Genomic DNA, 12,229 nt, shown 5'->3' with positions numbered 1-12,229 from the left:
CTTGAGCCATACTGCAAATTCAGAGACTGTCAGCTGCTACCTGAATGTGTGTGGATTTCTGTGATATATTTGTGTACAACAGCACAGCCCACAAAGGTTTAATGCCAGTTAGTGCTCTTCTGCTGCATCATGCAAGTTTTGTACAGCTCCGCAGAGGTTAACTGCCAGCCCATTAAAACAACTCTCAGCATTAAAACTCCAAATCTGCCTAAGGGAGCGTTCACACTACCATCAGTGTCCGACAGCTAGTGTCCGCTGCTAATGTCCGTTCAAAATCTTGCGCGGACATTAGCATCGGACACTAGCTGTGTCCGTGACATTTTGTATTGATTTAAATGGAGATCAGGTGCGTTCTTTTACAGTCCGTGCCTGTCCTTAAGTGTCCGTTCCCAAAGATGTCCGACTTTTCAAGCGGACAGAAAAACCTACATGTCGGGTTTTGCTGTCTGCTTGAAAAGTCGGACATCTTTGGGAACAGACAGTTAAGGACAGGCACGGAGTGTAAAAGAACGCACCTGATCTCCATTTAAATCAATGTAAAATGTCACGGACACAGCTAGTATCCGCTGCTAATGTCCTCGCAAGATTTTGAACGGACATTAGCAGCGGACACTAGCTTTCGGATACCGATGGTAGTGTGAACACCCCCTAAGACAAGCTCCCTCCAGCACAAAAGTGGAGCATCTTGAGTGCCATCATCTTGGGTGAGACCACAACGCCATTCAGTCAGCCCACACAGGGAAGGTGCCAGAATGTTCCAGACAGAGTTGTTGTGAAATTGGAGAAAATGTGTTACTGCCAGAAGATTGCTTTTACTGAAGTTGCTACACAAGATGTCACAACCTATAAAAGGCCTGAATGAGGATCCAGAGGCCTGGTTGTGGGGTGATGAATGAAGTTATGGAGCTGGCGGACAAGTTATCCGCAGCTGCTGCACAAGCTGTTACTGGGACTCCAGTTGGAGCCCCCGTCATGCCATCTGCTGTCTCACTGGCTGAGGAACATAGGCTGAGGAACAAGGGCAGAGATCTACCACCCAGGCTGGGTGCCAACAACTTAAAGGGGTTGCCTCATCTCAAGGATCCTATTTATACTGGTAGCTTATGTAAACTGAAGACTTTTCCTAAATATATTGCTTTAGAAATTTTGCTTTGTTTGCCTGCTATGTGACCTTATTCCTCCCAGTGTTTACACAGCGTTGCTATAACTAGGGACCTATAGGACAAGTGATGTCACTTACTCACTGCTCTTGCCAGCAGGACAATCGTTCAGCTAATTGAATTTTGCTGATAAAACAGAGTCTGTTATCTCTGTATGTAAACAGACAGATAACATTGAGTCCATTCTGTACAAGCATATATATTATCTGACCTGCATAAGTGTTGTGAGACTTCTCAAGCCCGTTCAGCAAGAGGGAGGAGAAATAAAGGAAGTGAGAACAGACTGCAGGCAAAGCTACTGAAACACTGAGATGGGAAAACCTCTTTAAAGTGGTTGTCCAGGCAAAAAAAATATTTTTTAAAATGGACCACCGTCCCGGTTAGCTTGGTTCCGTCATGTTGCTCTGATGTCTTTTCAAAGTGAAACTGTTCGCTGGCTGTAACATCTCTTCCGCTGAAGCCGCTTATTGGCCTCAGTGGGTACGTGGCCACTTAGGCCAATCAGCTGCCTCAGGAAGAGACCCCGGAACATCACAGGTAGTTACATCACATGACCTTCCTTGAGGTCACCGATTGGCCTCAGCGGTCACGTGCAGCGGGGACTTATGCCGGAAGACAACAATGGATCTCTGCTCACGGTGTTGATTTATGGGTTGTACCCACCCAGTCTATCCAGAGTATTCCTCTAAGTTCTGTGCCCTCCAGAACCCATTTGGAGTGATTTCCTAGACTCATATGCTTGTACATAGCCAACACGTTGTTTGCCCCTTTGTTCATATATGTGCCAAACTGTGTACACTTAGTGCAAACTTTGAATACTGTTCCAGTTCATCCTTTTCTACTTTGTCATCCCCATTGGCTCCAGGAATGGACACTAATGCACTTGTGCCCTGGAGTTCTCAAGTTTCCCATTGTTTGTAGAGGCTCTGAGATGGACACTCACATACTTGTACCTTAGAGACCCTCCTGTCTACGTCTCTTTTGCACTACCTAGAATAAACATTCCTATATGCAGGACTTTGTGTCCGTGGAAAAAAAACCTTTTCCAGGCGGAGAGGCCGCATATGGATGCCGGCAGTTACCTTTAAAAACGTATTCAAATGAATGCGTTTTAAAGCTGACGGTTAGCAAACCGTCCCCTGTCCAGTTTCCCCGATGTTTACAACAGAAACCCCAGGGCAGAAAGCGGCGGTAGTGTGAATGCTGCTTTAGAAAACAACGGAGCAACAGACCCGTACTACACTGGGAGATACTGAAGCACTGGGTACAGGTGAGTAGGTGGTGGTGTGGTTTTTTTCCCACCTCCCCTGGCCTAATTATAAAACATTCTTTTATCCTGGACAACCCCTTTAAAACACAACTAAGGATTCATTTATAACACCAAACCTCATGTCTTTGACACATCACTTCCTATACCAACACCATCACTCCAAGGAAGTTTACCCAAGACTAGTGACGAAGACAAGTATAAGACGGACTGTGAACTTGGGGACCTACTGTAGTCAAATGAGCAGCCGCCAAGCAAAGCTAGTTCACCACTATGTCCTATAGAGAGGAGTCAGTCCCAGTGAAGAGCGTAGCATTACTCTGTGTTTGTCTCCGCCCACCTTCCAGGTCACGGTGACGTATAAAACCGAGCGCTTCCATTTCCATCCTAGGCACTGTTCTATTTCTATCCTCCGATTCGTGTAATTACTTGGCACGCACTGATATTCATGGCCGGCATCTTGCCTGTCACATGTCCCCTTAGGAACCTGCAGTGAGTGTCCACTTGGCCGAGGAAGTTTGTCGCCACCGAGGCTTTCCCCGGGTGAAGGGGCTTTTGGAGCAGTCTGACAGGAGTCAGGACTAGGCGTTCTCTCGTTATTGGTAGCTGTGGAGGCTATTTGTCAGGGTAAGACATGGTGAATGGATGAATCTTCGGCTACATGTTATGTTCGCCTATTTATAGGACATGAGGCTGAGTGATGTAGTGTGTTGGGACATAGAGTGTTGCATTAGAAAGTTGGCAGTGCCCGGCTGCTCTGCAATACTTGGTAAGTGGTCTGGCAGCTCTCAGAGTAGACGCTGCGGATTTATTATTGATCTGTGTATAAGGACCTGCACATACCACGTGACTGAAGTTTGCAAAACAGTAAAGTTTTGTGAGGTAATGTTTGCTGTGTGGAATACTTTAGAGACTGCTATAGGGGCTGTGTAGAAACCTATTAAAAACCTAAACCCTTCTCTATACTGCATCTAGTCTATAGGACCCTCTCAAGGACCGAATTTAATATCTTCAAAATGTTCTGTTTTATCTTATGGTATGGATGTATGTCGTTCTTAGTGGACAGGAGATTTTGAGGATGTAAATGTCTGGTTATTCAGTGGTGGATTGTTGACATTGTAGTGGGAGCAGGGCCGGTATTAGACAAAATGGGGCCCCAGGCAAAATTGAAAGTGGGGCCCCACTCATACATACAACATAGTCCCATTCTGTTAATTCAATGTGCCGCAGTGCCTATCACTGGTGCTTACAGGGGTGTTTTTAAGTGGTTGTTTGTAAACTTGTAAGTGTTTTTTTTTTTTTGCCTATGTAAACTAGTTGCTTCTGTGCCTTATCGTTAAAGATCAGCTGCAGAAGCAACAAGGCACATGCCCTTCCCTACACAAAAAAATATTTATATACATACAGAGTTATCAAATAGTACTGCTATACCAGGACTAAATACTGTCACGTCACCCACTGACTGCTATACCAGGACTAAATACTGTCACGTCACCCACTGACCGCTATACCAGGACTAAATACTGCCTCGTAACATTAGCCATTTACTGCCAGATTCCCCTCTGCCCTCATAATACATTCCATAAAGCACTGTTTTTACTGTATAATGTTCCCCTCACATCACCAAACACTTCATGACTATCAGAGTTGCCTCCATTCCCCATATGAAGAACATAACCAGACCCCTTTTATTTGCAGATGCCCCCTCATAATACCAGCCAGCAATTAACCTCTTCCTGCCCCGCACTATAATGGTACACTGCAGTAAGCAGGTTCTTCCTAGGAGCCATGTACTCCTCACTTGTGAGTGCCGATGACATACATGGCACCTCTGCAGGTTGGACAATGGTCCTGGATAACCAGAGAACTGATGCAGATGATGTGTATTTAAAGAGAACATTTTATGTCCTCAGTGATGTGCGGTATTATATACTGCTAGAAAGCTGACTGAATTCAGTACAGTGCCAACTTTGCCGGTACTTACCATGCTGGTTATATTGGTGCAGTTAGTTTCAGCACCGATATCTCTCTAATGTTGGAAAAGTGATCCTTTAGCCTAGCGGCATCACTGGGAGATGGAGAACGCCCCTCTGACAGTACAAGGCTATGGAAGAATACAGTCAGGAGGGCGTTCCTCACAGCCCAGGAATGATGCTGAGCTATAAGACCCGCTCTTCTGACAGTGGAGAGATATTGCTGCCGAAATTAATAGCGCCAATATCTGCAGCTCAGGGGACACATGGCCGCAAAAACACTGGCCGTGTGTACGGGACCACTGAAATATAATAGTCCATACTTTTATCCACAATTGAAGATAAAAAGTTCAGTCATGTGCATTACAGTTTAGTAACTCCATGTGCCTCATATTAATAGCAGTTAACCCCATTATGTCCCTCACATAACAGATATGTGAGAGACATGGAGGTAATGATTAAGTATCTTCTCTATTATTACCCCCATACATCTCACACATTAGTAACCCTTATTTGGGGAACACAGGGGTTAATGGAGTTACTAAAACTAAATTAATAACCCCAAATGCCTGACAGTAATAGGCAATAGTGACCACCAGCAAGTACCTGGCTTTTTTTTTTTTTTTTTTTTTTTTTTTTAAATACTTTCACTTTGCTGAGCTCTCCTTTCCTCCTTCTGCACTATTCAGATGGCAGGAGATCAGCAGGGGTCCATTTTCTGTTTAGCGATAAGCCCTGCCTCCTGGGCTCTCCTCACCCTCTCATTGGTGGACATTGGTAGGGTTGAAGCATCCTGAGAGCGCTGAATGGAGCTTCCTTGATCAATAGCTGCAGCTCCAGTGCCGGCTGCTGTCTATTAGCCGATACTGCAGATACAGTGTCTTTCCATCATATACTATTTTAATAGGGAAAGTATTCCACCGACAGAGGGCCCCTGCAATTGCCCAGTTTGACCCCCCCCCCCACACACACACACCTAACGCCAGCCCTGAGTGGGAGCCTGCCATTTTATTTTTTTCTATAATGTGAAATGACTTTAATATGCACCTTGGTCTATTTCAGAACTGTTTTCGACATCTCCATCACAGGGACACTGGCCCAGAGAAGTTATTTACCCTGACTGTCTTTTTGATGTGCTGGATAAATTCTTCTACTAGCTTCACCCTAGCTCCGTCTCCCATCATTTGGGTTCACCGGGGGACCTGAAAGACAGAGAAAATTGCAGGACTATTCTCTGACAGTTTTCTGCAACTGAGTTAGGCTAGGTTCACATCTGCATTCGGGTTTCAATTCGAGGAAGGTTTGCTTGCTGACCTCTGAATGGAAACATAATTTACATAATAAAGTGGTTACCTTAGGAAACCTGCGAATCTCATAGACTATAATGGGGTCCATGTGAAAAATGTGGAGAGAAAGTGCTGTTCTGCATTTTTCATCTGGAGAGGGGAACGGAATCCCCGAACGCAGATGTGAACCCAGCCTTTCATACACCTAGTAAACTTGGTAAATGAATACATTGGGGGGAGTTTATCAACACATTTACACCAGGTGTAGATGTGTGATGATGTGGTGCATCTTTGGCATAAAGCTCTCTCTTGCGCCAAAGATACAACACATCCACAATGCTCTCTCCATTGCTACTTTCAGTGACAGTTTGTTTATAACTTATGCCAGTTTTTTGCTGGGAGTTATATAGGAAAATTATTATTATTTATTTATATAGCACCATTAATTCCATGGTGCTTTACATTTGGGGGTTACATACAATACACAGAATATACAGGTAGATACAATGACCGACTGGCACAGTGGGGTAGAGGGCCCTGCCCGCGAGGGCTTACAATCTATGAGGGAAGGGGGGTAGAGACAGGAGAGGGGGAGACTGTACAGATGGCAGTGCGGTGATAGTGTTATTGGAGGTTGTAGGCCTTCCTGAATAGGTGAGTCTTCAGGGCCTTCTTGAAGCCTGTGATTGTGGGGGTCAGTCTTATGTGTCGTGGTAAGGAGTTCCAGAGTATGGGGGATGCACGAGAGAAATCTTGGAGACGGTTGAGTGAGGAGTGGATCAGAGCAGAGCAGGAGGTCATTGGAGGATCTGAGGTTACGTGTGGGCAGTAGCGGGAGATTAGTTCAGAGATATATGGAGGGGCCAGGTTGTGGATGGCTTTGTATGTTAACGTTAGTAGCTTGAACTCAATTCGCTGGGCTATAGGTAGCCAGTGGAGGGACTGACAGAGGGGAGCAGCCGATGAAGATCGGGGGGTGAGGTGGATTAAGCGAGCAGTGCAGTTTAAGGTGGACTGCAGGGGGGCGAGGGTGTTAGCTGGGAGTCCATGGAGAAGGGTGTTGCAGTAGTCTAGGCGGGAGATTATGAGGGCCTGGACGAGCATCTTGGTAGTTTCCTGGGTGAGGAAAGGGCGAATGCGGTGGATGATCTTGAGCTGGAGGCGGCAGGAGGTGTTGAGGGCTTGAATATGTGGCGTGAAGGATAGGTCAGAGTCCAGGGTTACCCCAAGGCATCGGGCCTGTGGGACAGGGGTAATTGTGGTTCCATTAACTTTGATAGATGGGTCAGGTGGAGGGGCCATACAGGATGGGCTGAATATGATAAACTCTGTTTTCTACATGTTGAGTTTGAGAAAGCGGGAGGAGAGGAAGGAGGCTACGGCCGCTAAACAATCTGGAATTCTGGCCAGCAGGGAGGTAATGTCTGGTCCAGAGATGTAGATTTGGGTGTCATCGGCATAGCAGTGGTACTGAAAGCCATGAGATTCTATGAGTTGGCCCAGGCCAAGGGTGTAGATGGAGAACAGGAGGGGTCCTAGGACGGAGCCCTGGGGGACACCTACAGAGAGAGGGCGAGGTGAGGAGGTGGTGTGCGAGTGGGAGACGCTGATTGTGTGGTATGAGGAGATCCAGGAATGGGCCAGGTCTGAGATGCCAAGGGATGAGAGAATTTCTAACAGGAGGGAGTGGTCTACTGTGTCAAAGGCAGAGGAGAGGTCGAGGAGGAGGAGGACAGAGTAATGGCGCTTGGCTTTGGCGGTTAGCAGGTCATTAGTGACTTTTGTTAGGGCAGTTTCAGTGGAGTGCCGGGGTCTGAAGCCTGACTGAAGTCTGTCAAAGAGGAGGTTGGATGAGAAATGGGAGGAGAGTTCAGAGTGGACATGCTGCTCAAGAAGTTTTGAGGCGTATGGGAGCAGTGAGATGGGGCGATAGTTGGCAGGAGAGGACGGGTCGAGGGACGGTTTCTTAAGTATAGGAGTGACAGTGGCGTCTTTGAAGGCTGAGGGGAAGGATCCATTGGTTAGGGATAGATTGAAGAGATGGGTTAGGGCTTGAATAATGACTTCAGCGAGTTTGGGGATGAGATGTGACTGGATCGGGTTGAGCACGCAGGAGGTGAGGTGGGATTTGGAGATTAGGGAGGAGAGTTTTTTTCATCAGTTATGGGGGAGAAACGGGTCAGGGATGAGGAGCAGCGAGTAGAGGGGTTGTCGGGGGAGTAGGGTGAGACTGTCTCTGATGGTGTCAATTTTAGTTTTAAAGTAAGCGGCAAAGTCGGCAGCTAAGTGATGTCGGAGGGGGGCCAGGAGGACGGAGGAGGGAGTTGAAGGTGGAGAATAGCTGTTTGGGGTTGCGAGAGAGTGCAGATATGAGTGTGGTGAAGTAGACCTGCTTTGCAGAGGTGAGTGCGTTCTTAAATGAGAGAACTGCCTCTTTGTAACTGAGGAAGTCTTCCTGGGAGTGGCTTTTCTTCCAGAGGTATTCTGCAACCCGCGAGGCACGTCTCAGTTTTTTAGTCAGGTCAGTGTGCCAGGGTTGTCTATTGATCGGTCGGGCTCTGGTGTATGTGTAGGGGGCCACAGAATCAAGGGCTGAGGTAATGGTGGTATTATAGAAGGCAGCAGTGGCATCTGTGTCCTGGAGTGAGGATATGTCAGCGAGTGGTAGGAGAGAAACCTACATCATTATCTGAATGGCTTGGATTTTCATTCTGATACACTCTGACTTCAAAATAAAATTGTTGATTTTATTAGTATTATATCATTAATTAGTTGCATAGTTATTGCTTTTTTAGGGTTTCAGTTGGATGTGTATTAGAGAAGCTTGCAGACTTTTCACCATTTAACAGTTGTGAGGTTCTTTTTTGAAATATTACTTTGTGCTGCAAATGTTGGCAATACAAAAAAAAAAAGAATTACTCTTCTTCCAGGTCTTTCGTTTCCAGATCTGTGCTTCTGTTTACAGTTCAGCAGTGACGTCCTATTTCAGGGCAGAAATCTACTGTAGCCAATCGCATGATTCTGACCTCTAGCAAATTGCACATGACTAACTGGCCTCAGTACTAATGTGCTATTTGTGATCAGGTAAACATTGAGGCCATCTGAGACCTGCCTTCAAACACTTCTGACATGAGCAACGAATGTAAACAGAATCCCAGAGCTGCGTATCAAGTAAATGGCGGGACTGAGAGAGATTAGTCCATTTATTTATTTTAGCTCCAGTATTTGCAGCACCAAGTAAAATAATTGGTTTACCCTAACATCCCCATCCATGTGCTAGGGCAGATTCTCATGCTCTTTTGGAGGTGAGACCCAGTCTTTTTCTTGTTCCTGAGCTCCCTCCGCAAGAATATGTGTGCTTTGTAGCAATCATTTCCCCAATCTTTAAACCAATGATGATAAATCTGATGGGGCTGATGATCCAGTTCCCTGCCTGTGCTTGCTCTTGCCACAGTGGTGAAGACTGTGCAGAGATGTGTGTTTTTGTTTGTTTTTTTAATCCTTTTTTGCACAATTTTTTTTTTTTTGGGGGGGCTTTATTCATTGTACACCAGTAAATTGGCATACACAACATAATAAATCTGTCCCACTACTGAAAGTACAGATATATAGAAATATTATTTTTCTGAAATAAAAAATTGATACCAGTGCATGAGTAGCTTATAAGGGAATTCCAGTTTACTGCCACCTTCATGGCTCTACAAAAACACAGTACTGCAGTAGTCCCTCTAAAGCGGAGTTCATACAGAGTTTTTTGGACCGTATTTTGACGCGGAAACCGTCAAATAGCTCTTTTTCCATTCTGAGCACCGCCATGTATTCATGAAAAATTTAACAACCACTTATGGGGTATTGTTGTGTTCATAAGAAATTGGGTAACTGTGGGGCACTTATTCTCCTTTAATCCCTTGTGAAAATTTTGTGGATAAAGTGACATTTTGATGTGTTTTCACATCCCAGTGTTAATAAAATCCGTGAAACAGTTGTGGGGTTAAAAATGCTTACCATACCCCTTGATAATTTCCTTGAGGGGATGTAGTTTCCAAAATGGTCCTTTTTTTTTTTTTTTTTTTTTTTTTTTTTTTTTTATATATGAAGTATGTCTTTGTAGAGTGGGAGGAAATCCATGCAAACACAGGGAGAACATACAAACTCCTTGCAGATGTTGTTCCTGGCGGGATTGAAACCCAGGACTCGAGTGCTGCAGTGCTAACCACTGAGCCACCGTGTTGCCCCAAAATGGGGTCACTTTTGAAAGGTTTCCACTGTGCTGTTACTTTAGTGTCTCTCCAAATGAGACCACGACACCTGAAATATATTCAAGCCTAAAACTGCTTTTCAAAAGGCCAGTGAATCTACTTTCCTGTGGCGTACTGCCATGTGCCCATACAGCAGTTTACATCCACTTGTGGGGTTTTTCCATGTGTGAGAGAAATTGCATAACAAACTGAGAGATGCATTTTTTGTTTAAGAATAGATGAGCGAACGCTAAAATGTTCGGGGTTTGAAATCCGATTCGAACAGCTGCACACTGTTCGAACGGGTTTCGAACCCCATTATAGTCTATGGGGGGAAATGCTCGTTTCAGGGGTACGCAACATTCGATCAAATTCTACTTACCAAGTACATGAGTGAGGGTTAGGCTGGATTCTTCTCCCTGCGCAGCGCCCCTGCGTCCTCTTCCGGCCTTGAATTCACTCTGCTAGGCATCGGGCCTGGGCAGAGCCGACTGCGCATGCCCGCACTACAAGCGGACATGCGCAGTTGGCTCTGCCCAGGCCCGAGGGAGCAGCCCATTCATGTCTATGGGGAGCGCACAAATGTCGGCTCCCATAGAAAGCAATGGGATCTGTTTTAACACCGCTGATTCGGAACGAGTTTCACGTTACACGTTCAGAATCAGTGAGCGTATACTCTGTGTGAATGCACCCTAACAAAACTTTCTCCTCTGGCCCCTCCTGCTTCTAAGGTAGGGTTCACACACTCATTGGTGTCTGTTAACCCCCCCCCCCCCCGAAAAAAAAAAAAAGACACCTATCATAACTGACAGTAACTGATGGCGGTCAGTTAGTTTCTGTTATATGTCCGTTACCCTAAGACCTCAATGGTAAAAAACAAAACTGACCCTTACTGCCCTTTTTTCAAATGGACAGAAAAGTCCTACATGTAGGATATTTTTTATTTTATTTATTTTTTTTGTCCGCTTAAAAAAACGGACTTGGTTGTAAACGGACACTAAAGGACCCAAAATAAAATCCCATTGAAATGAATGGAAATTGCAAAAGGACCAGCAAGTGTCTGTTGTCTTGTACGGATAATAACCATGGACACTGCTGAGCGGACACCAATGGTAGAGTGAATGCCCCCTAAGGGAGCGTTCACACTACCGTCGGTGTCCGACAGGTAGTGTCCGCTCAAAATCTGGCACGGACATTAGGAGCGGACACTAGCTGTGTCCGTGACACCTGTCATTCATCTCAATGGGCATCGGGTGCGTTCTTTTGCACTCCGTGCCTGTCCTTCCCTGTCTGCAAGTGAAGATGTCCGACTTCTCAAGCGGACAGAAAAACCCGACATGTAGCGGACACCGACGGTAGTGTGAGCACCCCCTAAGCTGTATCATAATAAAATACAGTAATATTTAAAAATCATGGATTATTTGGTAAATATACACTCACCGGCCACTTTATTAGGTACACCTGTCCAACTGCTCGTTAACACTTAATTTCTAATCAGCCAATCACATTGCGGCAACTCAGTGCATTTAGGCATGTAGACATGGTCAAGACAATCTCCTGCAGTTCAAACCGAGCATCAGTATGGGGAAGAAAGGTGATTTGAGTGCCTTTTGAACGTGGCATGGTTGTTGGTGCCAGAAGGGCTGGTCTGAGTATTTCAGAAACTGCTGATCTACTGGGATTTTCACGCACAACCATCTCTAGGGTTTACAGAGAATGGTCCGAAAAAGAAAAAACATCCAGTGAGCGGCAGTTCTGTGGGCGGAAATGCGTTGTTGATGCCAGAGGAGAATGGCCAGACTGGTTTGAGCTGATAGAAAGGCAACAGTGACTCAAATAGCCACCCGTTACAACCAAGGTAGCCAGAAGAGCATCTCTGAACGCACAGTATGTCGAACTTTGAGGCAGATGGGCTACAGCAGCAGAAGACCACACCGGGTGCCACTCCTTTCAGCTAAGAACAGGAAACTGAGGCTACAATTTGAACAAGCTCATCGAAATTGGACAATTGAAGATTGGAAAAACGTTGCCTGGTCTGATGAGTCTCGATTTCTGCTGCGACATTCGGATGGTAGGGTCAGAATTTGGCGTCAACAACATAAAAGCATGGATCCATCCTGCCTTGTATCAACGGTTCAGGCTGGTGGTGGTGGTGTCATGGTGTGGGGAATATTTTCTTGGCACTCTTTGGGCCCCTTGGTACCAATTGAGCATTGTTGCAACGCCAAAGCCTACCTGAGTATTGTTGCTGACCATGTCCATCCCTTTATGACCACAATGTACCCAACATCTGATGGCTACTTTC

At 45.7% G+C, this 12,229-nt stretch overlaps 1 protein-coding gene across 6 annotated transcripts in view; it reads left to right on the top strand.

Moving 5' to 3' along the window:
* The first annotated feature begins 2,806 nt into the window (after positions 1 to 2,806).
* Positions 2,807 to 12,229, top strand: part of DCAF6 (DDB1 and CUL4 associated factor 6) — a 196,827-nt gene continuing 187,404 nt past the window's right edge. For 4 of the 6 annotated variants that reach the window (XR_012715055.1, XM_075264279.1, XM_075264278.1 and 1 more), the window contains exon 1: positions 2,807 to 3,054. The gene's annotated coding sequence lies outside the window, so the exon portion shown is untranslated. Of the gene's footprint in view, positions 3,055 to 3,150; positions 3,197 to 3,257; positions 3,310 to 12,229 lie in introns of those variants that run through there. The other 2 variants (XM_075264276.1, XM_075264277.1) reach the window with 2 other exon arrangements.

Source organism: Leptodactylus fuscus, chromosome 2 (assembly GCF_031893055.1).
Source record: "Leptodactylus fuscus isolate aLepFus1 chromosome 2, aLepFus1.hap2, whole genome shotgun sequence".
Classification (NCBI taxonomy): domain Eukaryota; kingdom Metazoa; phylum Chordata; class Amphibia; order Anura; family Leptodactylidae; genus Leptodactylus; species Leptodactylus fuscus.
This window is presented reverse-complemented; position numbering and strand designations above follow the sequence as displayed.